The sequence below is a fragment of the Sus scrofa genome, chromosome 3 (genome assembly GCF_054392235.1).
Source record: "Sus scrofa isolate SSC_HxYL_T2T_F1_AM1 chromosome 3, Sscrofa_HxYL_maternal_Yorkshire_Landrace_v2.0, whole genome shotgun sequence".
Lineage (NCBI taxonomy): Eukaryota > Metazoa > Chordata > Mammalia > Artiodactyla > Suidae > Sus > Sus scrofa.
The window spans coordinates 41,659,528-41,686,669 of record NC_139385.1 but is presented as its reverse complement, the minus strand read 5'-3'; the positions used below and the strand labels follow the sequence as shown (position 1 = coordinate 41,686,669).

The 27,142-nt window shown below is 46.0% G+C and overlaps 1 protein-coding gene and 1 long non-coding RNA gene across 47 annotated transcripts in view; one reads left to right on the top strand and one right to left on the bottom strand.

Annotated features, from left to right (window-relative positions):
• Positions 1–27,142, top strand: part of RBFOX1 (RNA binding fox-1 homolog 1) — a 2,264,635-nt gene that overhangs the window by 1,955,655 nt on the left and 281,838 nt on the right. The gene's annotated exons all lie outside the window — the stretch shown is intronic.
• LOC146404557 (uncharacterized) lies at positions 4,733–8,152 on the bottom strand. Its single transcript, XR_014840865.1, has 2 exons — positions 7,663–8,152; positions 4,733–5,367 (listed from the first exon to the last, which is right to left on the bottom strand). It is a non-coding gene; the product is annotated as an uncharacterized LOC146404557 (long non-coding RNA).

The following is a 27,142-nucleotide window of genomic DNA, read 5'->3' as shown; positions in this document are numbered from 1 at the left end:
ATGACTGAACTGGGAGGAGGTGTGCTGCCCGTGGTCGGAGCTGACAGTTCTTTAATTGAGGGACCTGGGGGACCCCCCGGGCACAGCTGGATGGCTCCTATTCCAGGGTCACGTCAGCTCGTGAAAGCTTCATTTTATTTTGGTCTCTACGGTGATGATGATGAAGATGAAGATGACAATGATGACCGTGAGAAGAGTGATAGATGGAACGCTATGAAATGACTGGTGTTTGACCATTGTTTGTTTGCCTATGGAAATGTCACTTGCCCACGGTTCAATGGAATCATTGTCAAACTAATAACCGATAGGCATTGGCTGAGGAGTGTGGTCCTAGGCGTGAACTCGTCGGCCCCACATAACAACTCTCTGCCGGAAATACTGTTCTTACTTCCATTTGACAAATGAGGAAACGGATGCTTTGGGAAGGTCTTGCCCAAGGCTTCGAAGTAGCAATATTGGGATGTTTACTCAGGAGACTAACACGACCGTCGATGTCATGAACGTCCAGCCTACACCCCTCGCTGGATAACGATAGATAGATGTTCATACGTTGCACAGAGGATCCTGCATTTTCATCAGGCTTGGGAAGATGAGAGGGGTTTGTTGTTGTTGGTTGGTAGGTTTTGTACGCCAGCCTCTCTGATGGTGAGGAGTGCTAAGAGGCCCTGGCAAACTGCACATCACCCAGTGGTGGGCTAGGTGCCTCGAACTGGAATTCTGGAGTTCCCATCGTGGCTCAGTGGTTAACAAACCCGACCAGCAACCATGAGGACGTAGGTTTGATCCCTGGCCTCGCTCAGTGGGTTAAGAATCTGGGGTTGCCATGAGCTATGGTGTAGGCCGCAGAGGTGGCTTGGATCCCACATGGCTGTGGCTGTGGTGTAGGCTGGCGGCTACAGCTCCAATTTGACTCCTAGCCTGGGAACCTCCATGTGCCACGGGTGTGGCCCTGAAAAGACAAAAGACAAAAAAAAAAAAAAAAATTGGAATGCTAAGAGTCCCCCCCACCCAATGTTGCATCAAAGGATCTGTATGTGAGTCAGAGTTCATCCTGATCAGATTAGCCAAGCCTCTGCCAAGCCTCCCCGTTGCTTTGTCTGACCATGTATGCGATCGCAGTTGTGAAATCTTCCTTCTCAAAATTGTCTCATCTAAGGGAGTCCCCATTGTGGCTCATCAGTAATAAAGCTGACTTATATCCATGAGGGCAGGTTCGATCCCTTAGTTGGTTAAGGATCCAGTGTTGCCTTGAGCTGTGGTGTAGGTCACAGACATGGCTTGGATCCCACGTTGCTGTGGCTGTGGTGTAGGCTGGCAGCTGCAGTTCCAAACTGACCCCTAGCCTGGGAACTTCCATGAGCCATGGATGTGGCCCTAAAAGACAGAAAAAAAAAATCGTCCCATCTTTAAGAGGGGAAACAAAGCCCTCACTGTCTTTGGAAAGATGCTAAGCCTGTGAAAAGACTAAGTGCTCAAAAAAGGGGTGGAGGGGGAAATAACTGTGGCCTTCCTTCTCCAAACCTGTAACCTCAATCTTTTCTTAAAAACATCAGGAGCTCCCGTTGTGGCACAGTGGAAACAAATCTGACTAGGAACCATGAGGTTGAGGGTTCGATCCCTGGCCTCGCTCAGTGGGTTAAGGATCCTGTGTTACCATGAGCCATGGTGTAGGTCAGATCTGATGATGTTGCTGTGGCTATCATGTAGACTGGCAGCTGTAGCTCTGATTCAACCTTAGCCTGGGAACCTCCATATGCTGTGAGTGTGGCCCTAAAAAGGGGGGGGCAAAAAAATTAAAAAAAAAGAAGAAGAAAAACATCAGATAAATCCTAATGAAGGGACATCATACAAAATATTTGACTGGTACACTGTCAGGATGGTCAAAATCAAGGAAAATCAGAAAGGATCAGAGCCAAGTGGAGCCCACAGAGACTGGATGCCTCAATGCAGTGAGTGTCCTGGTGGGATCCTGGAGCCAAAAAAAGGGCCTTAGGTGAAAACTGAGGCAATCTGAGTAAAGTATGAACTTTTGCTAATAATAACACATTGATACTGGTTCACTGGTTATTTGATAGATCGTACTACTGTAAGCTACATTAACAACAGGGGAAGCTGGATGTTGAGCATGTGCAAACTCTCTGTATTATCTTTACAACCCAAAGAAACTTTCTGAAAATCCAAAATATTCTAAAGCTTATTTTTAAAAAGAAAAGACAAAATGAAAACAAGCACACACACATGGAATAACTAAAAAGCCCCAGCATTTCCTGTTAAGGGTTTCTCATAGAGTGAGGCAAGATGTTCTGTTTCATATTCACAGTACCTATGAGGTGATAAAGGCTCTGAAAAGTCTCACTATCAACATCAACATATTTGTGTTATTTGCTTGAACCCAGGCTTCCCCAGCTGACCTAATTATGAAATTCTTTTATTTGGAGGAAAAAAAAAAGCTATAGGGGAAACAAATGTAGATCACACGCCTTCTTGATTATGAGGCCCTTCTTAAGCATCAGTTTTTCCAGGAAGCATGGCTGGACCATTTTAGCGCTCTACCCAGAAGCCTGCAGGGGCTCCTATTACCTCAGTAAGAATCCTCACCCTCAAATCTTTCCTCTCCCCTGGCAACCCCGCCCTAGCTGAAATGCCCTCCTGTCCCTCTCCACTCTTTCTCTACGGAAGTGGGTCTTATACCTCCCAGGAAGCCTTGTTAAAACCCAGATGGCTGGACCCCATCCCCCGAGTCCCTGATTCGTTGGTTTGGGATGGGGACAGGAGAATTTGCGTTTCTCCCAAGATCCCAGGCAACATCATGCTACTAGTTTGGAGTCCATGCTCTAAAAACCCCTGAGGTCCGTTCACCCTGGTCGTGAAGTTGTCTTGCAGTTCTCCATAGACTTTAGGCTTTATCTTGCTGCCGTCTGGTTGCCCTTGCTCCTCCTCATGCACGGGTTACCTCCTATCTAAAATAAACATCAGTGAAGTCTTCCCTGGGGGTTATGGGATTCAAAAGTGGCTAGGATTCAGATAGGAGACAGAATGTTTGGTTTGAGAATAGCTCAGTTTATCAAAAGGAGCACTTTTCTTTGTAACTACAGGTCTGGGTCCGTGGTCAGTGCCATTATTTACTAGGTGAGTGACCTCAGGTGTATTTCATAAAGTCCAAGAACGAGCTTGATTTCTCTACCATAAAATGCGGATAATAGTCACCTTTTCAGCCTTTTCTCTCTAGTTTTAAAAAGGTTTATTGATTTACAATGTTGTAATCATTTCTGTTGTACAACAAAGTGTTTCAGTTATACGTATAAACATAACCATTCTCTTTCACATTCTTCTGCCATATACATTATCACAGAATATTGGGTACAGTTCCCTGTGCTATACAGCAGGTCCCTGTTGGCCAGTCATTCCGTAGACCGCAGTGTGCATATGCCAACCCCAGACCCCCAGTCCACCCCTCCCTCCCATCTGTCCTCTTTGGTAACCATAAGTTTGTTTTCAAAGTCTGTGAATCTGTTTTTGTTCTGTAGATAAGTTCATCTGTATCCTTTTTTAGATGCCAGGTATAAGTGATACCATATGATGTTTGCCTTTCACTGTCTGACTGACTCCACTTGGTATGATAATATCTAGATCCATCCATGTTCCTGCAAATGGCATTATTTCATTCTTTTTCATGGCTGAGTAATACTCCCTTGTGTACATGTACCACATCTTTTTAGCCATTCCTCTGTCAATGGACATTTAGGTTGTTTCTGTGTCTTGGCTATTGTAAATAGTACTGCAGTGAACATTTGGGTGCATGTATCTTTTTGAATTAAGGTTTTCTCTGGATAGATGCCCAGGAGTAGGATTGCAAGATCATATCATTGTTCTATATTTAGTTTTCTGAGGAAGCTACATATGGTTTTCCATAGTGGTTGCGCCAATTTACGTTCCCACCAACAGTGTAAGAGGGTTCCCTTTTTTTTTTTTTTTTTTTGCACCCTCTCCAGCATTTATTGTTTGTAGATTTTTGATGACGGCCATTCTGGCTGGTATAAGGTGTTGCGTCATAGTGGTTTTGATTTGCATTTCTTGAATAATTAGTGATGTTGAGCATCTTTTCCTGTGTTTTTTTTGCCATCACCTCTTCAGCTTTTGTGAGGATTAATTGGTAACACACATATGAATGTGCAGAGAACTGGCACATGGCAGCAACTCAATGACAACTACTTCTCTAGGTCCAGGAAATTGATTCCCAGCCTCTGGTGTCCATCAGAATCACCTGCAGAGCTTGTGGAAATGCAGAGTCCCAGACCTTTCTTCTGGAGATTCTGATGCATCAAGGCTGGGGACGAATCTGTACCTTGAAAAAGAAATTCAGATAATCCCAATTCCAGTGATCTAGAGGCAATCCATCCATTTATTATTCATGTACTTTGTTATTCAATTCCTGTTTGTGGCGGGTTTCCATGGGCCAGTGAGATTCCAGGTGCTAGGGATGTAGCAATGGACAAAACAGACCATAACCCAGTGTTTGAAGGAGTGTACAGCAAAGGCCCAGGTCATGGGAAATGGTATAAGAAGATACGTGTGTGGTGGTAAGAGAAAGCCTTTCTGAGAAGATGACCTTGGAGGAAAGGCTGAATAAAGAAAGAAAACATAAAAAGAATCTCCAATTCACATATGGTTCTCTCTAAGGAGAACTGCACAATTTAACACAAATTCATCATAGTCATTTTTAGCTTTTGCCTTTTGGGTGTTGTTTTTTAAATGGGAAGCATGGATTTCCCAACCAATATGGTAGACCTGTTGAGTATCCAGTACCTCCTGAGCACAGTTCTCAGAACTGTGCAACTTTTATTTCTCATCCTCATCACAACTCTGCAAAGGGGAAGTGTAGCATTTCCCTATTCTCGCTAAAAGAGTTCTGAAGAAGTTACATGGTCATATAGTGAAGGGCCAGTGCTGGCTCTTTCTCCTATACCCTACGGCCTCTCACGTATAAAACTCTGAACTTTATTCATTTTCAAAATTCATAGTGCCACCAGCCGTCTTGTCATAATCCTCTTAAAGAACCATTCTGTTGCCATTTTTCAAATTCATTATATCACCATGCCCAGCCATTTGCAATCTTGGCTGCCCATGCAAACCCCCTGGGAGTGGGGGCTGGGGATTCCAGATTGTAAAGTGTCTGATGAATCTAATGTGCAGCCAATGTCGGGTACCACTGGTATTATCATCCAAGACCAATAAATATTCTCTGGTTGTATAACCGTCAGAGCTCTAGTTCTGAATGCAGATCCAGAGGGTAGCTTTGAGCCAGTGCAGTCGAGGTTCATGATCACCAGGGTGATGGATCCCAGGCAGGAAGAGACAGGCCAGCCCCTTGAGTGAGCAGACGGAATAGTGTTAGGAAATCCACACAGGCTTTGGAATCCAAGCAGGGTCTGACACCTAACTGTTCCTACCTCTTCCTTACTAACACTGTTATAAATACAGGGGCTTCCCAACATGATATTCCCTATTTTCACTCTCTCTAATCCATCCTCCCCAACCAACAAGTCCTTGTTAGATCCCAAAAGACAAGAAGAAAGCCACAATTTCTTCTCCACCTGGCAATGGCTACACTATTTTTCCAATATAGGAAAAGTAGAAGAACATAAGCAGAGTGCGCTAAAAAAAACATTTCCAGGCCCTTCTTTCCAAAGTTATTTGATTCCAAATGTAGCATCCTCTCCTGGGAAAAACAGCACTGTCCTTTTTATGCATTTGCTGTGATAACTTTGAACTCCGTAATGCTTGCTATGTATCTTGGACTAGTGGTTGTTTGAGAGAAAGGAGAATAAAACAAAAGCAAACAAAACCAAAAACACAAGTGCAACTGAAGACTGCCTTCTCTCTTCTTTCCTGAACCTTGTCTCTGTAGACCTGGTCTCATCTCCTGCAGATAGAGGTCCCCCCCCCCCACCGCCCAGATCTCTTCTTTCTCCCTTGGCCTTTTCTTTCTTATTAAACCCCCGATCTGAAACAATTGTTCCCACTTTGTATTCTCTGGAGCTGTAATATTTGCCCAGCGATGAGCTCCATTCAGCAGTCTGTTAACCAAAATGGGAAGTGACAGACTCAATATAAGGAAATCTCTGTGCCAGGGAAACAGATATTCTTTCTCCCTCTCAATCTCTCTTTCTCTCAGATTACTCTATGCCGGGAATCTGCAGGCTCTGAGCTTATGGACACGCCACAGCTTCCTATTGATCCATGCCTGACTAATTTGATCAGAGTAGAGACATCTATTCCCTGATGCTCCTTTCAGTAGCTCTTAACGGAGGTGATTGAGTGCCTGGGCCTCACCCCTGACCTCTGTTGGTTGGTAGAAAGGATGTGGGAGAACCTGGGTTCACACTGTGGATGGAAGGACATCCTGCAGATAAGATGGGAAAGTTACAAATGGATGTTGACTGGGCGGGGGGGAGGGGTGTACCGGGTCCTTTGCTAGGAACAGGCTTGTCTTATCAGTGAGGAATTAGGGAAAGCATCCGCCATTCCTGGTCATTGAAAATCAGAGGCTCTAGTGGCAATAGATGCACTTTTTATGTCTGAGTGAAGGCATCTTGGAGTTTAGATTTGCTCTTAACTATCCACATAGACTTGCACACTAGTTGCACATAATAATGGTAATGATGACACCAAAAGTAACAGCCAACACCTATCAAACCCTTACTAAGAGCAAGGACTGTCTGACCACAGAGGCCATTTTGTCTCATTTAACCCCCACAATAATCCTTTGAAGAAGACACAAGCTGCTGCAGTCAGGTTCTTAACTCACTGTGCCACAGCGGGAACTCCAAGGAGGCACTATTTGTTTTTCCACATTTTATAGCAGAAAATTGGGCCTAAAGCAGCTTGTCCAAAAACTCATGGCTGGCAGGCAGGGACCCTAAGAATCCTGTGCATGACTTCTAAACTTGGACTTGGCTTATGAACTTTTGTTTTGTTTTGTTTTGAAGATAATCGATTCATACGCAGTTGTAGGAAATAACAGAAAGAAATAATCCCATATTCCCTTCAGCCTCCGCCCCCATTTGGTAACTACTGTACAATGCCACAGCAGGGAAATTGACATTGACCCAGCCCATCCACCTTATTCAAGTATCACCAGTTTTACCTGCACTTAACAATGTGTATTGACTTTTGTAGTTTTATCACCTGCGTAGTTTCCTGTGACAGCCACCACAGCCAAGACACAGAGCAGTTCCAGCCCAAGGGTCTCTGGCTCCACCTTTCTGCCCCCTCCCAAACCTGGGCAATCACTAATCTGTTCTCTATCTCTATAATTCTCCCACTTCAAGAATGCTCTATAAGAAGGTGTGAAAAGGGTGCACTTCTGATCACCATCTCTGTGCCTGTGTGTGGTCACAGGGGCAGAACTTTATGTCCATTTGGCTTCTTGGTCCTCTTCAGTTCCTCTGGCATCTCCCACCTCCCTCCTGCTGCAGATTTACTGAGATTAGGTATACTTTTGACACCAGCGTGTAGCCTATACACAACTCATATCACCACCCTCACCCCAAGGACAGTCTCCTGACATTGTTCTATCAGAGTCTCAGCTGGAATTCAGCCAAGGGAGACCAAGATACTTCCTATCACTGCCCAGCCCCACCCACCATCCCTGATCCTCACCTCTGCCTCCCAGGCCAGCCCAGGTCCATTAGCTACACTGAGCCTGAGAATACGAGGACCAGCTTCGATGGCTGACGAAATGATGTCCATCTCCTACACCGTATTGGTTAAATGGTTGTAGTAGAGGAATAGGTTTGCCAGGAGTAAGCCAGGTCTTCCAGAGGCTATCAGACTGGATACTGTGTTGTCCATGGTTGAGACAGGGCTTCACCCCCACTTTTCACCAGATGGAGCATCTCCTGAAATCATGGATGGCACACAACCCTGACTCTCACCTGGGTTGCTGAGTGTCCCATCCCATTCAGTGACCAGTGCATCTTCTGAGTGTGAGTCAAGTCTCAGAGGTGGAAATCAGGCATTAGAGGTCACTGCCCAACACAAGGACAGTCTCATCCTCCTGATGCTGTATCTGATACAATTAAGGTCATTGCCTGTAAGTGGCCAGTAAGCAGCGGGGGTGGAAGACCTGACCAGCTGAACCAAACTGTTCTTTGACACAGAGCATTATTAGGTCACATGGAATCTTGGATTTGAAGGCGTGTTTACCCCCTTCCACTTGGTGATACCCATGTTGAGTTGCCCAAGCTCACAGTTACCTTCTCTTCCTCTCCCAATCTTTCTCTCCTTCTCTCCCCTGTAAACTAAGGAAAGCGTTGAGTTTTCCAGAGTCACTTTGCAGACCCGCTGTGTCATGTACACGGTATCCCCAATTCATCGGATGCTGGTTTGTCTTCCATCAGCTGATATCCCTTCCCAGTCCTTCCTGCAGTGGCTCGCACCTTGGCTGCCCATCAAACACAGACGTGGGGGGTAATGAATTTTGAGAGCCATCCCCCACCCACTCCGCTCTCCCATCTGTATTTAAGGAAGACCCCCCCCCCCATTGGCAAGACATCAAGGATTTCAGAGCCCTGCTGCTCCTTTAGCCCCCTGCATCCCGCACTTTGGAGTGAGCCGACCTCATCACTCCTCGTCAGGCTTGCCACAGCTTTTGTTTGCCTACACATCTGAATAACGCATCTGATTCCCATGGCAAATGTTGCGGCAGCAGCGTGTGCAAGCCTGGACCTCCTGCTTAATTAACTGATGATAACAGGGTCCACTGCCCTTTCCCCTCCCCGCAGCCATCAAGGACGTGGCAGTTCCTTTATCTTTCTTCAAAATTGACTTGCTCCCCCGACCCTCCAGCAGTTCCTGTTTTGTCTGTTTACTTCACATGCCTTTTCGAGACCGTTAATTTTCTGTGGCACCTCCTATCTTGTTGTAATTAACACATCGAACACTGAAGACACAGTTCTGCTTTTTGCAGATGCCTAATGGAGGTGTATTCTTCCTCCACTAATTATAACCACTGTATGTGCACAATCTGCATTGACCTAAAAGGATCTTTTCCTTTCTTTTTTTTTTTTTTCAATTGTTTTGGTTGGAAGAACTAGAACATTTTTGGAACCCAGTTTGGGAAGACAGGAATGAAATCATTAAGGATACATGTTGTCAGTGTTGCTTTTCATGGCTTTGAAAGTAACAAATGAAGGTATATTTGTTGTCAGCCATCCTGTGCAGCGTTTGGCAACTCTTTGTTAGATGTGGGTCATGTTTGCTTTGGATATGTGCTCCTGCTGGAATCTAAATATTCTGCCTTGGTAATTATACAGATGGGGTACACGACCTATTCCATCGAGTGTGGAAATCCTTAGCAGATTGTGAATAGACTGCCATCCTATTAGATTTTAGGGGAGCTGAGCTCTCGCCTCTGCCAAACATGAGACCCGGAATCTGTTTATCATCTTACGCTTAGGCTTAAGATTTAAGCTGTAATGAATACCGGTTCAAAGAGATCGAGGTAAAAAACGGAGGTTGGTAGTTACAGAAATAAAAACAGGAGCAAAAAGAGCAGCTTTTGTGAAGGACTCCGGCTGGAATAATGATGACAGAATTGTCTCAATCAATACATCTCTTGTCAGACCCATGTCTGATGTTTGAATCAACCGGGCCTTTTCTCCAAGAGCTTTCCTTGAGAATATTGAATTATTTATTATTTGTATCTTTCCCCCCCCTTCTCTTTCTGATGATTTTTTTTCCCTCTGACTTAGTAAAATTTGTTTTTCATGCTGCCAGTTTCAATGCTGTCTACTCTTTGATAAATAGCAGTAATTGGGCATATAGCAGAAGTCATGTACAAATGTATGACTTCAATTACATCTAGAGTATTTTTTTCTTTATATTGATCTTCCCAACCCCTCCTTATAAGATCTGTTCTCTATAGCCCCTAGTGCTGAGTATTTTTAAGAATTATTCTTCGTCCGTATGTCAGCGTGCCCTCTTGAACCCATGTATCTTTTTAAAAAATGTGGTGCTGCCCTTCCATCAGCCTGGGTGGACCTGGAAGGGCAAAATTGGAGACCTTCACCTGATGAAATCTTATAGACTTTCTCACCTGACTGTCTTGTCTTGTCTGGCAGTGCGTAGCTTCTGTGGTCTGGTTTTCCTTACTCTAGGTGGGGCCAGGATCGAGAAGGTGATTTTATAGATGAGGAAACACATTTGTGTGCGGTGAAAATTGCAAAGAAGGCAGTTCCCCATTTAAAAAAAGAAAAAGGCAGGAGAAAAACAAAATGAAGAAGTATGGAGGAGAGAGTCTGCCTTATGTTCAAAATGTTACAAGTTCAAAATGTTGCAAGTTCAAAGTGTTCTTGGACCTGGCCTCGATCTACATACGTCCCCTGTATGATGCTTAAACTAGATGTATCTGCAGTGTACTTGTTTGCCAATGGAATGTACATTTTCACACCTGTAACTATCCCAACTCGAGCATCCGTAAATACACCTATTTCCAGGATCCCGTGCCAGCGCCAGGGTTTAGTGCTGGTGGCTTGACAAAAGCAACATCTCTGAGGCACAAATGGGTCTTCTAGGGCAGTATCTGATGTCTGACAGTTTCGCAGCCACTGCTCTGGGGGAACCAAAACTACAAGTTGGGGAGAAATCAAATCTAGGGCAGGGAGCCCGCAGAGGCGCCTAAGTGGACACAGTCAGGTGCGCTCGACATCCCGAGTCACGTTGCCACTGGTCTGGAGATGATGGCCTTCGTGCGACAAAGGGCAGTCGTAGGGATCACACCTGAGGACGCCGTCTGGGTTGTTCCTTCTGTGGCTCTGAATCTCTACTAGGGAAACATGCTGCTGTCAGCACTTTTCGGAGAAGCGAAAAGATGACGGGGTGCTGAATTCTGCTTTTTAAGGGCATGCAAATTGAGAGGGTTGATATTTTTAAAGTGTTCTTTTTTTAAGGAGAAACCAGCACTTAAAAGGCATTTTCAGGTAGGTGTTGACACACATTATTTAATCTCCTGCCCAGTCCCTCAAGCCATGTCTGTCCCATTTTATTCCAAGGGAGAAAATAGAATAAAAAGCTTCAGAGCATCTGAGTGATAAAGGAATCGCACTCCCGGTTTATTATGTAGGTGGTGGAGCTTGGACTTAAAGAGACAAAGAGAAATTGAGTTGGCTTTGGCAGAGTCTGTGACTCTGGACCCCGTCAGGTTTGTGTGTGTGTGTTCGTGTGTGTGTGTGTGTGTGTGTGTGTGTGTGTGTGTGTGAGAAGCACTTTGATAAAAATGCCTCTCCCACCAGTAGGCTGTTAGGCACGGAGCTCAGAAGCAGCGCTATTGTCTTAGATTCCCTTTCAGATCATGTAGGTGTCTACATGGTGCCACCCACACAGGAGAACAAGTGAGCTGTGAAATATATTCATTGTTAGAGGCCCGGGGAAATGGCGGCAAGCAATCGGAGGTAATAGCGTCGGACAGGCCGGGGAGGCCGCCAACATTACCTGCATTATTTCGGTTGCCTTTTTCATTATAGGTTCGGGAAATAGGCAGCAATTCGATTATGGCATGATTTGGGGTGGAATTGCTTGCGCTCCCTGACCTCGTCACTGGGGGATCAGATGAGAAGTCAGCTCGAATAAAGTTTATAGTGCATTAACCGGACGGAGCAGTGCCTTACCCATGGAGCCCGGAGTCCTCCTCTTCCAGGGCTTTGGAACTGCAGTCCGGATGGATCTGTACCTCAAGGCGCAGGGAGGATTGGCTGAGATGTATAGGAGTGAGCAGAGACGGCCAATGGTGTTGAACCTCCCCTCCCTTGGGTAGCTCTGGGTTTCTCTGCAGCTTGGGCAAAGCAGTGTGATTAATAACACGGAAGAAACCTGCTTGTTGGATTATTAATTTCTCGTCCCCTTTGCCTTATTTTTTTCCCCCTCTGCACATATTCCCGATGCTTCTCCTTTTGCCTTTTCTTCGTTGTGCCTTTTGCCAAGCCTCTCCATCCCTCCTCTTCTCTCCTCTGGCTCACCTCTCCACCCATGGAGCTCACCACTAGCACTTCCCACTGACGCCTGGCCACCCAACCTCGTGCGGCTGGCTTCACACCTGGGGTGAGTTCATCTCCTCCAACTGGGGACTTTGCCTGTGAAAGCAGGGGAGAGAGAGAGACAGAGAGGGAGAGAGACTGAGGGAGAGAGGAAATAGATCCCGGGGAGTTTGAGCCCTGCTGAATTCTCAGCACAGGCTTGGCCTTGAGTGAGGAGTGACCCACAGAGCAAGACCGGGTCCCCTGGGAACCGCACCCCACCCTGCCCCAGCCGTGGTGGCTACACAGAGAGATGCGGTTTCTCTTCGTTAACTAATTACATCTCTCTCACCACTTGGAGGCACAAAGAGTGCACATGGCAAAAGAGAAACAAAAAGAGGAAATGATGACAGGCGATGCATGGCTGTGGTGCTAAAAGATACTTAGTGTGCCAGAGTTGCCTTTGATGGCAGAACTGTGGAATGGAGTAAGGGGGAGAGTTTGGAGGTTTCTGGGAGAGTCTTGGGCTCTGGGGATACTTTGCACCCCAACTCCATCACAATCTGTACCCCATGATCTGCCGGCCAGACCTGCACAACGTTGAGGAGGAGTGCTTGCCATTGCCTGTGCACCCAGGAGCGTGTGCAGCTGTGGCTGGGTGTTATCCTGTGTGTGTGAGATCTGGGGACTTCTGGGTTTTGATTTGCTGACCTGCTTATGTGTCTGTCTGGTATAAAAGGAACAGGAGGGGGAGGCCCAGCTGCTTCCATGTGCCTTGTCACACAGCTCTGCCCCCCCACCCCCGCCCACCCCGTCTCTCCTCACCTGCCTCGGAGGGTTTTCCTTCCACCTCCCCTGAATCTCTGCCCTCCTGGAAATCAGCACAATTAAGTAGCAGAAGAGTGAGGGAAGTGATCTGTCTTATTTCCATGAGCTGTCTTGACCGACATGCCCATTTTTTTCTGAAGCAAACTTCGCGTTTTAATTCTAGGACCATCCACCCTTGGTGGAGAGATTACCTTGAAGCCCCCTGCAAAGCTAATAGGATGGAGAACTAAAAGGCAGTTGACACTAATTGTTCTCTTTATTTATATAACTTGAGCACAAGGCAGAAAAATCCTCCAAGCTGATTATTCCTTGGGTTTATTCTGAGTCAGTATTTTTTTTCTCTCTCTTTTTTTTTTTTTTTTCTTAAGCATTTGGAGCTTCCCAAGTAGTGAATTTTGAGGGAAAAGAGATATGCAATGTTATCATAACTCCAGTTCCAGTCGCAGGTTTGTTGTGGTGTTTGGAAGGCATGTATGAATAGCATCGCTGGTGGTTTTATTTATGGGCAGCACATACCCTGACTCATGATGGATCAAATGTACAATCGCTCAAAGACCTGTGTGTTCAACCCATTGCCACCCACAGGCATATGCAGACCACATGTATATATCCTGTCTGTGACACGGCACCCAACAACCGAAAGAACTAGAAAGTTCATAGGGGAGTTCCCATCTTGGCGCAGCGGACACAAATCTGACTAGGAACCTTGAGGGTGCGGGTTCAATCCCTGGCCTCGCTCAGTGGGTTAAGGATCTGGCGTTGCTGTGGCTGCGGCATAGGCTGGCAGCTACAGCTCTGATTAGACCCCTAGCCTGGGAACCTCCATAGGGGCGGCCCTAAAAAGACAAAAGACAAAAAAAAAAAAAGAAAGAAAGTTCATAGGGAGGGGTCAACAGTTCAACTTTGACAGTTTGGGGCAGTAGTAGTCATCTAAAACAAAAAGCCAAATCCCAAACAAGCAAGCAAGCAAGCAAAGGAGCAAAAACAAGCGCCAGCACGAGCCATCAAAACGATCACCCTTAATTTCTGAGGACTTTTTCTACAGTTTTCTTTCTCAGGGAGTGACAGGTGTTACTGTGACTGCATGTCCACCAGGGAGGTAAAATTTGGAGATAAACTAAGACAAACTATGCTCCAAAGCCAATAGGATGTTTACAAGTTGGGGCACTAAGGAGAAACGCAGTTGATATGGAGACCATGCTTCGTTTTTTCAGTTCAGATCTTCCATTCTTATTATTTGGAAATATAAAAAGAGGGCTTTAAAGTTATTTTTAATTGGTTCTGGCAAATGTTGATTTTTTTTTTTTTTCAGAGAAAGGCTTGTATGGGTGGGAAATGTCATTTGGACTGTGCAAGAAACATGGGAAAATTATGTTTTAAAAGTTACGAGCTCACACTCCAACATCACTTTGTGCTTCATTTAGAAGAGGCAGATTCACAGCACACATGTAGTGAGAAGTGCGTATTTTTGTTTTCACTACGACCTTTGACTGTTCGTAAACCGGCGGGCAGGCGGGTGGGGGGGGGAGTAACATGTGATGAGTAGTAGATGAGCGGGCATGTCACCTGCCTTATCACCCCTTCTTCTTATCTGCTTCATCCTCCTTTCCCTTATGGCAGCCTGCCCGTGAATCACGGGGCAGAACAGACACGTCCTCAACACCTGTTTCTACTTGGGAACTTGCAAAGGACTGGAGCCCTTCTTTGAAGGGCTTAAAAATAACATTTCTATCTGGACAAATTACGTGTTGTCTTCAAATATCTGCTCATTCCTAGTGCTCTCCTTTGTGTTTCCAGCTTTAGAATGTTTCTGTGGAGATGACACAGATCCCTCTAGTTTATTCTGTTACCAAACTTCGCCAGATAAATGTGTGAAAATAATGAAGGCGTTAAGCCCAGAGAATACATTTTGAAAATAGCTGTTATCCAACCTGGTAAAGGCTCCAAACATTTGAAATAGAAAAGGAGAAGTCCTGCCGCCACCCCCACCCCCCCATACCCCACCCCTGTACCCCTTCCCACTTTTGAATAATTCCCCTTCCCTGGGGACAAATATGATACCCTTCCAGCATTGTTTTCTCGCCACTGTTGTGTCATGGTTCCTAAAATACAGTGGACCCCGATTGTCTCGCCTGGATTCAACCAATTGTGGATCAAAAATATTTGGGGGAAAAAAAATTCCAGAAGGTTCCAAAAAGCAGAACTTGCCTTTGCCAAGTGAGGGCAACTATTTATAAAGCATTTACATTGTATTAGGTATTGTAAGTAATCCAAAGGGGATGTAAAGTATGCAGGAGAATGAGCATAGGTTATACAAATATTACACCTTAGATTTTGAGCATCCTTGGATTTTGGCTTGAGCATCCATGAGTTTGAGGATCCATGGGGATCTTGGGACCAGTCCGCAGGAGATAGGGAGGGATGAGTGTTGCCTTGTTACTTTGTTTCTGTTTTTCAGGGACCTTATGCAAGCAGTGATAAACAATATGTATCTTCCCCTGCCCCACAAAACTTCCTCCCAGACTCTCCTCTGTGTTTACAGAAATGTGTTACATCTACCAATGCACATTGGTGTTCACTGTTCAAAGCCAAGAGACCTTGGGGGAAGGGCACTGCTAATTCAGTATTATCTCCCTGGGGGAGCAACCCTTTCAGAATGCTGGAGAAAACCTCAACATACAGCTCTCAGCCCACCTTTGCCTAGACAAGGTCCTCACCTTCCACAGGCAAACACAGCCGAAAGGAGCTCTTAAGGAAGTGATTACAGAGTCGTGACTGCTCTACCAATTGAGTCTCTTTTTCTGCTTGACAGTGATCCTGGCAGAGTCTCCCCACTTATTCCTCGCTAGCAATTTGCCTATGGTCGCAGCTAACGAGAGGTGATTAGAGGGGAGTTGCCTGTCACCACTTAACACCCAGCTCTAGGTCACCATGGGCACCGGCTACCGAATCAGGCCTGTTTTCCTATTAACTCACCACCTCTGGATGCATTAGCCCAGCACTTAGCTAATGATCATTCCAGGCACCAGCCAGAGTTCCCGGACAGCATCCATCATCTGTTCTGTGGCTCCCCGAGCAGCAAAGAAACCCAGGGAGGAGGGGGAGAAAACGTGTTGGTCTTCAAGCCAAACCCAGACAGATAAGTCAAGCAAGAGGGTCTTTTGCAAGAAAGTTAGGTGGGCACCGTTTCGGACAGCCTGCTGAGGGGCTCTGGGTGGATGCCTTAAGGGGAACAAGACATGCTACCTGCTGTCCCTTCCTCTGTAAGGAGTGAAACAGCACCTGCAGGTACTGCATGCTGTGGACGAGGAGGCAGAGGCAGGCCATGCAGGGCAGGTCTGTGGTTCCCAGACATGACCAGAATCAGTGTCCCCTGGGGGACTTGTTAAAAACCTCACTGTTTCAGACTCAGTAGGTCTGGGGTGGAGCCAGAGGATTTGCATTCTAAGGAATTCTCAAGCCATGCTGATGCTGCTGGTCCAAACCACACTTGAAGAACCTCAGGCTTGGCTTCTGCTAACTGTGATATGTAACCCCATCCTCCCTGCCTGATGCCCAGACCTGGCTCTACACTATCCTCAGGACTAAGTCCCCAATCTTTACATGCCTTCTGAGACCCTTTAGAATCTGGTCACTCCCTCTCCAGTCTTTCCTCCCACTGCCCAAGCTATTTAACTGTGAAGAATGTCCTTCCCTCCCACCTTCTCAAGAACCTTATTACCCATTTGCTAAGTTGGTGCTTAATTACTGCCTCTCTTGGGTGGTCCTCACTCCTGGGACTTTGTTATTCCCTCCCAACCTGAATCTCCACAGCGCTTCACATACACCTGCGGGATGCTTGTATCACATTGTATGATGGTGTTTAGGTGTCTTTCTCCTTAAAAATCTGGGACCTCTGAATTCCTGTTGTGGCTTGGTGGGTTAAGAATTCGACACAGGGTCTGTGAGGGTGTGGGTTTGATTCCCGGGTTCACTCTGTGCATTAAGGATCTGGCATTGTCACAAGCTTCAGTGTAGGTCACCCATGAGGCTCGGATCCAGTATTGCTGCAGCTCTGATTCAACCCCTAGCCTGGAAACTTCCATATGCTGCAGGTGTGGCTCTAAAAAGAAAAAAAAAGGAAAGAAAGAAAACTCAGGGATCCCTTTTATTCATTTTATTAGGCCAACACCTAGCATTGCCTGTGGCACATGGTCATTGCACAGTAAAATTGCTGTTGAATAGTCTTTTATGAGACAAATCTGTCTTACAAGAATTGTTACCTAATGATAAGGACCAAATTTTGAAGTCATATGATCCGTGTCTGAGTTTTCATGCAACGGTATTGAGGTTTTTGCTTTGGAGGCAATTCGCTTCCCCTCTCTGAGACTCAGTCTTACCCATCTTTAAAATGGGAATATTAAGAACGATAATGATAATAGTAGCAGTGGTGATAGTAGCAGCAGCCATAATAGCATCACCACCACTTCCTTCACACGTAGGTACTAACAGGAACAGCACAGTGCCTGACACACAGCAAAAATCCCATACATAGCTAAGTTGGTTTTATCTTCTTCTTCCTGCCATGGGACATCTACACTACAGTACGAGGACCAGACCTGTGGAGATGAGTGGGTGACAATGGAGGGAACCTGCCCAGGAGCTGCAGCACAGTCGAACAGGGCAATCATGCTTTGCCTTGGTGTCCCTCAATGTGAAGATTATGAATTGGAGTAACCGGAGGGGATAACTTCCGGTGGACAGAGGCCAAGCGACTTCCTCCCTCTGGCAGCCCTATGTCCTGCTCACCCCTCCCCAGCACCTTGGATCCTCTCTGCTGCTAGAGCCCTCTGAGATCCCAGAGACTTTGCACAAGTCAGCCTGCCTCCCCTTCCCTCACCCGCTTCCCATTCCTCAGCTGTTGATTTAAGCATCAGGTCCTCAGAGACTACTCGGGCCAGCTCACCAATAGCAGCTCCTCCCCAGACAGCTGGTATGGTCTCATACTTTTCTTTCATAGCACTGGTAGCGCTCTGCAATGATTTTATGTGATTAAATGCTTCCTTCTCTTACTCTACAATGAGCTCCATGAAGGCACAAAGCCCCTTGTTTGTCCTAGTTTATACCTTTACAATATGGTACAGAGCCTGTCACATAGTAGGTGACAAGGAAAGAATCACTAGGCAGGTGAATGAATGATGGGAGGAAGCGAACAAAGATGCTATGGAACCATTGTGAGTCAAGGCAAAAGCTAAAGTATCTTTTCTCTTGGGGAATTTACAGTCTCTGTTGTTGAAAAAAAAGGGCATGGACCATGCCTTAGTCAGATTCATCTTTCTCCAAACCCCATTCTCACCATACTTTCTTTCTTTCCTTCCTTCATTAAGCCAACGAACAACTGCTGAGACCTAATCTATGTTGGATTCTCTTCTAGAAGCTTGGGAACCGCAGTGAACAAAATACACCAAAAGCCCCACTCTTGGGGGAGCTTACACTGCGGTGTTGTATTTCCCTAGTTACTCTGTTCTTGTGGTTTTGTCCTGGCTCCTAATGTGATTCTTTCCACAGAGTAGGTGCTCCATAGAAATCGGCTGAACGAACGGATTCTTTAAAATCTTCCTTTCCTTGCTCTTACTCTACACTCCAGCCCAGTGGTCTCATCCAGCACACTTTTCATTACATTTCAGAATGAATCACGCTCCACAGGCTCACGGACACGTTCTAGCCTCGTGTCTTCGCCCCCACTCACTCCCTGTTTGGAAAGGTATTTACTCTTTTGTTGTTGTGTATCTGTCCCCAAAGGCAAATTTGCAGCATCTCATCCTTGAGACTACTTTGAAGCAACTTCCCTCTTGGATTAAAAAGGGCGCCCAGTCATTCTGTGTCCCCATCACAATTGACAGCAGGAAGTGGCGTAGGGCAGTGGACTTCAAGTCCAGTAACTTGGGTCCACGTTTGAACTCTGGCCACTTGTTAGCTGGCTGTACAGGTGCAACAGGGATGACAATGGAGCTGGGTTATCATGACATTAAAGTGAGTGCCATGACTCAAAAAGAATCTGGCATGGATATATGCCAAAGGATCTTTGCCTGTTTCTTGGACTCAGATAAATAGAAGCACATGTCCTTAAACCTACGTTGGGTGGAGGGTTTGCTTTTATCATCATTAATCAGGAGTCTAAGTCCTCCCACAGTGTTCTAACAGATTCCAAAGGCGAGTACTGGGTCTGAATTTTCTCACCAACCACCCAATCACCAAAGAGCATGGACTGATTTTCTGTTGTGTCCCATGCCTGATGCTCGTCTTTTATATGGTTAGCACATTTCATCTCTTTCCTTAACTCTAAGAAGGGACCCTAATTTTTCTGCCTGTGTAAACAAATTCTGCTAAAATATACGTAAGATCTAATCTACCATTGGGGACATTTAGGGCACCATCCATGGTGTACAACCAACATCACTATCTGGAGCCAGAACTTTTCTGCAATGGGAAACCCCAAACCCATGCAGCAGTCATGCTCCATTCCCCCCTCTCCTTGGCCCCTGGCAAAAGCTACAAAGAAAAGACAGGGAAAGGTTAACAGGCCTGCTTTAGATGCACACTAGAAAGAGAAAGGTGCTCTCCCAGTACAAAGCACTTAATTGCTAAGCAAATTAGCTCCCCACTAAAGAGAACCTTCCCCCACCCACTTCATGCTAACCATGCAGGGCTTGTTTTTCACTGATGCAAAAGATGACTTTCTCTGAGGTCTTGTGACATGAGGGCCACAAGAGGGAACCCATGTCACCTGGAGTCCTCCCTCCCTCCGCGGGCTTCTCTTTTCTTTTTTTCCATTTATGGCTGCTGCTTCGCATATGGAGTTCCCAGGCCAGGGATCAGAACTGAGATGCAGCTGCAACCTAAGCCGCAGCTGTAGCTTCGCCAGATCCTTAACCCACAGTGCCAAACGGGGCATCGAACCCGCGTCCCGGTGCTCCCCGAGACACTGTGCCACAGTGGGAACTCCCCCATGGGCTTTTCTTATACCCACCTGCAGGGAGGAGGGAGTCACTCCAGCAGCGCAGGGGGGCGGGGGGTGAGCCCCAGACCCTGCGGGAGGTCCCATTGTGTGCTGGTCCTCAAGGAAACCGCCAATTCTGAGGGATGCTGGAGGCCAGTCCAGGGCTCTTACCTGAGGCAGAGACCTGACTTAAAGACAACATCCTCACTTTTCTTAACTAGGGCCCTTGTTATAGAGATGGAGCGTGTGATGCCTAAGCTGGGACAGAATTCTAGCAGGGGATTCCGATGAGAATCTCTGCATGAATGACTTCAGGGAGAAGGCTCATCTGTTGCCCTATTTGTGTTTAATCATCATTTATTATTTCTATTGTTGTTTATGATCCCATGTCCAGAGGAGGGACGTTTTGGGGACCCAGCTAATGCTTTTGGATGACTACTGAGGCTGTTTGGGGAAACACACACCCGGGGTACACAGCCCCTTAAAGATAGAGGGGTCCGCCGCTCAGACAGGGTCCCACAAACATCTTTGGTAAAGGACCAGAGAGTAACTCTTTTAGGCTTTTCAAGCCATTTAGTCTGTCATAACCACTCAACTCTGCAGTTGTCCTGTGTAAGCCACCCCAGACAACATCACAAATGAGTGTGACTGTGACCTAGAACCACTGTGTTTCCAAAAAGGTGGTGAGTTGAATTTGGCCCCTGGAGCCATTTGGGGGAAGCATGGAACCTCCCCAAGATTTCTGCTCTTTCCCAGGAACTGCTGTTTCTCCACCCGCTCTGTTCCTGCCCAGCCCCTGAATTTGCACAGGGGCCACCTCTGTTTTCTGACCACATCAACACAGAACTGGTAGCTTCAGGAACACCACCCCCACACACACACACACACACACACACGCGCACGCGCGCGCGCGCACACACACACACACAAGAGAATCCATTCTTTCAAGCATCATTAGTGAACGGTGTAGAAGACTTCTTTGCACCCTCTGCGGAAGGCAGTGGGGTCCCACGTCCTTTGGCAAATGACACAAAGAAACCCAAGGTCATTATTCCTGCTTGCCTGAAATTCCTCTTCTGGCAGCCACAAAGTGGGAACAAAGCAGGGACTGCCATTAGCCTTTCGATAAAGTGCACAACCTGGCTGGTTCCTTGCTTCTTCTTTCTGAGACTTTACTGGGAATTGTAAAGGTTCTGTGCCTGCCTTTAGTATTCAGAAGAGTTTCCTGCCTCCTCTGAGTCAGATGCAAATCAAGATAGAGGTCTTCGCCTAGTGGGGAACAGTGAAGCGGGAGGGTCCAGTCTTAAGTCAGACACTCAGTTCTTACCCAGGCATTCTCCATGACAAAGGCACTGCTTACCTAAAAGGAATTCTGACTAATACTTTCCCCCACCCCCTATATCCTCCTACAAAGATGCAGTGGCCTTTGTTCTTAGACACTGAAAGCCTAAGAGGGAAGATGCCCCATTCAGGTTGGTTATAAAGCAGTGGAATGAATGCACAGTGCCCCATGGGAGCCAGACCAATGGGTGACCTCACTGAAAGATTCACAAAGGACACAGGATCAGAGGTGGGTCGTATGGGGTTCCTGGGATGTGCATGAAACTTATCTAACTTCGAAGGTTTGAAGGGTCTTCTCAAAGTGAGACCATCAGTGTCATTTCTCTAAGAGCAGAGCTAGAATAATTCATCCATCCATCCACCCATCTCCCCACTCTTCGATCTATAACCACACATCCCTGTGTTCTAAATATACTTACTTCATACCATGCACTAAGCCAAGTGGCAGAAAGAGAAAGTTGTAAAGGAGGCTGGCTCTGAAAGAGGTCAGAGAAGAGTGGCAGACAGGTATGTTAGACAATTAATTATAAACTGAAGAGATGAGTGGAATGTTGGCTAGCATATTAATGAGGGTGAACAGTCCCTACTGTTGGAAGCTGCTCTTGGAGAGGTCGAGGCTGAATGGTCTTAGAGACACTAAAAGGCATTAAGCAGGTAAGAAGAAAGAAAGGTCAGGATGCTCCTGGTGGAGCAGAGCACAGGAGCAAAGCCCATGAATCAGGTCTGAGCAGAAGAGACCCTGGCACTTGGTGTTATGGGGGATGAGGTGGGAGGTACACCTGGGAGATGAGAAAGCACCAAAACCAAGGGTCTTACTGCACTGCCTCTCTCAGAGTTTAGTATTTTTAATAACGTTTCTTTTAGAATAGTTTTAGATTTACAGACAAGTTGTAAATATGGTACAAATTGCCCCCACTTACCCTGCATACAGTGCCAACATCCTACCATGCTTTGGCATATTCATCACAGCTAATGAACCAACATTGGTGCATTATTGTTAACTAAAGTCCAGCTCTTATTCAGATTGCTTTCATTCTTATCTACTGTCCCTTTGCTGTTCCCAGATCCCATCAGGGTCCTACATTACATTTGGTTATTGTGGGTTTTTTAATCCCCTCTGTCTGTGACAATGTCTTAGGCTATCCTTATTTTAATGACCTTGATGGTTTTGAGGCGTTCTGGTCAGGTACTTGCAGAGCGTCCTTCAATTTAGGGTTGTCTGATTTTTTTCTCATGGTGAGACTGAGGTGATGGGCTTGGGGAGAAAGATCGCAGAGGTAAAGGGCCATTTTCATCCCATTCTATCAATGTCACATACTCTCAGATTTATCCTTGATGTTCAGCTTCAGCCTCTAGATGAGGTAGTGTTTGTCAGATTTCTCCACTACAGAGTTAGTCTTTTTTTTTTCTCCCTTTCTGTACTGTGCTCTATGGAAGGAAGTCGCCATGGACAGCCCACACATAAGGGCTGGAAAGTTATGGTCCAATTCTGAGAGAGGGCAGCATATGTATCCATGGGGATCATTCAGCAGAAGGCCGACCTGGTTTAAGGGCCATTGGGTGGAAAAGGCAAGCACTTTTGCAGGCCAACTGGAAGCAGATTTAGCTCCCTACCACGAAGAGTGCCTACCACTTAGAACTGTTTAGTTGCGCATTCAGTGCAAGGACAGATAAGATTCTTTAAAGGGCTCCATTATGCAGGCAGAACGCACAGCGCCACCTTCAGATCTTGTCTGAAAGAGAGCCAGGGTGTCAGGAGTTCCCTGGTGGCCTAGGGGTTAGGATTCAGCACTTTCCCTGCTGTGGCCCTGCATTCACTCCCTGATCTGGGAACTTCCATAGGTGCAGCCAAGAACAAAAAGTGCTGAATGTCAATCTTCCAAGCAAAAGTTTGCATTTTAACCTCAAGAGTTGCCCCACTATGGTGTGTGTGCGTGTGTTTCCCACTAGAAATGACCAAAGAAGGCAACCCTTGGTGATGTCTTTCAACATCACTCAGCAAATTCGGTCACACAGCAACCTCTTTTCTTCTCTCTCCGCTATGATTCTCAGTTATACCATTTTCTTCTTTCTCAGGCACACTTTTTTTGGGGGGTGGGGGGAATGTGGCCTGAACCTTCATGCATCAGGAAACCTTCTCTCCAAGTGCTCAGACAACTCTGTGGGTGAGAGTAGAACTCCAGGTAAACTTCTGGAGTACTGCAAATGGGTAGTACCTTTTCAATTTAACATGCTTCTCTGGTTTGGTCAAGCACCGTAAACTTTTTCCAGTGGAATTATTCTACTCTTATTTTATTAATATAACAATGGACCCTTTGATCGATGTTTACATTATTTCCAGTTTGTTTTGCCATGCTCTTTAGTGGTATATCAAAGTATTTTGGAAGGCAGATTTGAATGTATGTATCTAAACTCACATGCATGGTTTGTGTCAGATGTAAGACTAGAACTCGAATGTGCCTGTTCTAGGGTTTGAAATTTGTGTGAAATCCAGCAGTATACTCTCCAAAACCGCTGGATGAATGTGCACTTGTAACATGGTGCAAGAGTATTGCATTATATCTCCTCCTTACTACAACCCCGCAAGGCAGGCATGATGGTTCCCATTTTAAAGACGAGGAAACTGAGGCTCAGTAAGGTTAAAAGCCGGGCCCTGGCCTACTCCCATCCTAAGTGCAATATTGTAACAATCATTTGATCTCCTTGCTGAGATCCTCCCAACATGTAAACCTTATGACACTGAAAGATGCCCTGGAACAGATGTATCCATCAGATTTGCAACAGCACCCATTTCATCTGCTTTGTTGGCACTGTGTTAGACTTTCCAAGTTCATAATCATGAAACAAATGCATTACCCTAAACTGTGCTAGAATCTAATTAGCTCCCCCCCCCCTTGCTTTTTGTTGTATTACATTAGTATCCCACTTCTCCAAATAGGCCATTTCTGCTTTGGGGGCTGGGGAGGCAGTTCACACCCACTGAGATCAAGAAAATGCTCTTGCTCAGTTCCTGGGGAAAAGAAGTGTTCCTTCTATAGCAGAGTGGATCCCAGGCTCTCTGGTGCCAGCCTTTATGGAAAGGATGTTAAGAGAGACAAAAGGACACTGTCAGTGCGTTATTAATGTTAAAAAATTGTTGCGTTCCATGCAGTGTGTTTTTCTAATTAGAGCCAAGCTGCAGAGTACCATTGCCATAATCAACATGGGAACGGAAACTCAGCAAAATTTCATGTATTTGCAATGAAACTGCTCCCCGGCAACATAAAAATGGCTTTTATAACATAAAGGCTGTAATTAGAATAAGTCAAATCAGTTGGAAACGATTAAGGCCGGAGTAGGCAAAGCTGCCTTCTAAATATTTGTCTGGAGATTAGTCTACTCCTGCAGCCCCGAGAAGCATCTTTGATTTACTTATACTGCTCAACGTGGCAAAGATAATCCTGCAGAAGGCAAATGAACACAGATTTAGATGTGCTGGTTGGCCCTTTCTGCAATTTGACAGGAGGCAGTCCATTGGCAGTCAAGTCAGGAAAAAAAAAAAAGAAATATGGGGTCACATTAGACAAATTGCTTTTTCAAAAAAAAAAAAAAAAAAAAAAGAAAGGAAGGAAAGAAAGCACACCGTGATCATCAATTTAAATTCTTTGAAAATGTGCTCGGTCTTTGAAGCTCTTAGGATGCACTTTAGAAGTCCACGTGGAATAATTCCCCACACGTCAAGGCGACAGTTGATGCGCGTCTCATTGTATTTAAAATTATAGTTCTGAGATGGGACTCGCTGCACGCTGCTTGTCTGACATCAGCTATTAAAATACAAGTAAATCTTGGCAGGTGGAAATTTAAAGAAGAAAAGAGGTTATATAAGAAAAATCGGGATTGTTAATATTAATTTGCTAACCAGGGGACACTGGCTACCAATGACAGATCTTCGTGTCTTCTCATAGGATGCTGAGAGGAGAGACGCCTACCTCTTGCCAGGAACGGGATGGAGGGTATGAATGGGATTGGAAGGCAGAAAAAAGTGCCACCGAGGACTGTGGTTTGGGTCCTTGGAGGCCCAAGTGGCCAGCATGACACTGCAGGTTTCTTCTGTTCTATCCAGACGAGAAGTAGTTTCCCATTAGGCTGGAATGGAAGAGGACGAGCATCACCGAGAGGGGCAGGGAAATAACTGCTCTTGAGACCAGGCTGGAACATACATGGACTCTGGCTTTCCTTTAGAAGGGCATAATTCACCCTGACAGGCTCCCCCCTCATTTGTAAGCCCTTCAGAATCGCAAACTTGTGTGCGTGCCTGCATTTATCCATTGAAAATATAATCAGCCTAATGCATTCTCTTACTGAATTTTAAACCAGCCCATTAAAACTCCTTTAACGTGCTAAAGTCGGCTTCAGAGAGGGTTTCCATTTCATCTTTATTGAGCTGAGGCTATGGTTCGCTCTCCCCTTGCACCACGGTGAGCGTCTGTCAATAATTCAATAGCGGAGCCTTGACGGGCCCAAGCCCAACCTAGACTTTCAACCTAGCCAAGCAGCTTGTCAAAGCGTGAGGCGCTGTCAATGGCCGACTGATCTATACTGCATGAATCCCCCCTCAGCACTTGATGTATCCCTGGGAATAAAAAGAAAGCCATTTCAGAAGTCAGCCCAGTGAGAAGCACCTGTTTGTAGAGAATCTTTAATGAGGGCAGGTCGCGCCGCGATGGAGTGGAGTTCTCCGCAGCCACTTGCGTGCTGTTTTGTTGAGCCAACGCGGGGTCTCTCCAGGTGCGCCCGGGGCACATACGGAGGAGCAAGTTCCAGGAGCTGGGGCATGGATGTCCTTTCTGGTTGACTCTCCTGGATGCAAGGCTTTACGTTGCATTGCCGGAGACCTTGACCCCACAGGCCCAGATGGGAGAGCAAAAGATACAAAGCACCTGATCATGCCCATGGCGGGGCCTTCCGCCCATCTCCCGGGGCGGAGATTTGAAACTTCCGGTTCCGGCTCCTTGTAGAAGATCACGAATCTGTGCAGGCTACAGAAGTCACAGCACGCAGCTAAGAACCACACCCTCGCTTTTCTTCTTGGATGGAGGAAAACACACCCATTTGTTTTGAAAAGAGGACATATCGTTTGTATTCTTACCGTCTGGCCATGATTTTTAATCCCCAGTTATCCGTCTAGCCCTGCCACCTCCAAGCCCAGAGTGTTGGCGTCAGTGAGATTTGCAAATATCTCCCCTAAAAAAGGGCCTCGAGGAGAGCACTTAATACGTGTTTTCAAGGCAAAGTGCCTTGAGTCCCCATGCTGCTCAGTTTTTTTTTTTTTCCTGAAGATACATTTTAGCTAGATTCAATAACTGTTTTAAAGACACTCTTCATGCAAGGGCTGTCTCATTTGTGACTTTATTTGCATTGCTAATGGACATGTCTTTTCCTCATGCCTAGTCTTTCCAGAGCAACCACCCCCAAATTTACAGATTTCTTGCTCGTCAAACAGGGGTTTGTGGCAATAATGTAGATGGAAGAGGGCAATGGTGATGTGTTAAAAGCTAATAGAAAACAGGGGCACTGGAGTAGATCCTTGGTGTCAATGCCTACTTCCCTTAACCACCTTACAATGGAATCGTTTCTGATAAGGTAAGTAACACCATTGGGCCTGATGACCTCCACCAAAACAGCAGCACGGAGCTTGTTTGACCCCAACTAAGGGCGTTAAGGGGAAAGGGGGAACGGGCATTGGAGAATCAACAGTCAGCAAAGGAAGGAAAGATTATTTTTGCTATAGCCTTTCAAGGTGGGGGAAATGGACAGAAAATAAATATGGTGATTTGGGGGAAGGAACTCCCTCCCAGGTGTATTTCCCTCTTGGACCGTGATGGAGGCTCAAGGAGCCAGAGTGATATGGCCAGAGTTAGGCAATAAGTGGCTACCTGGGTCCATAAAGCGCTGGCTTCTAGAAAATCAGGGCTTTGAGCTCCAGTTGGGATATATATAT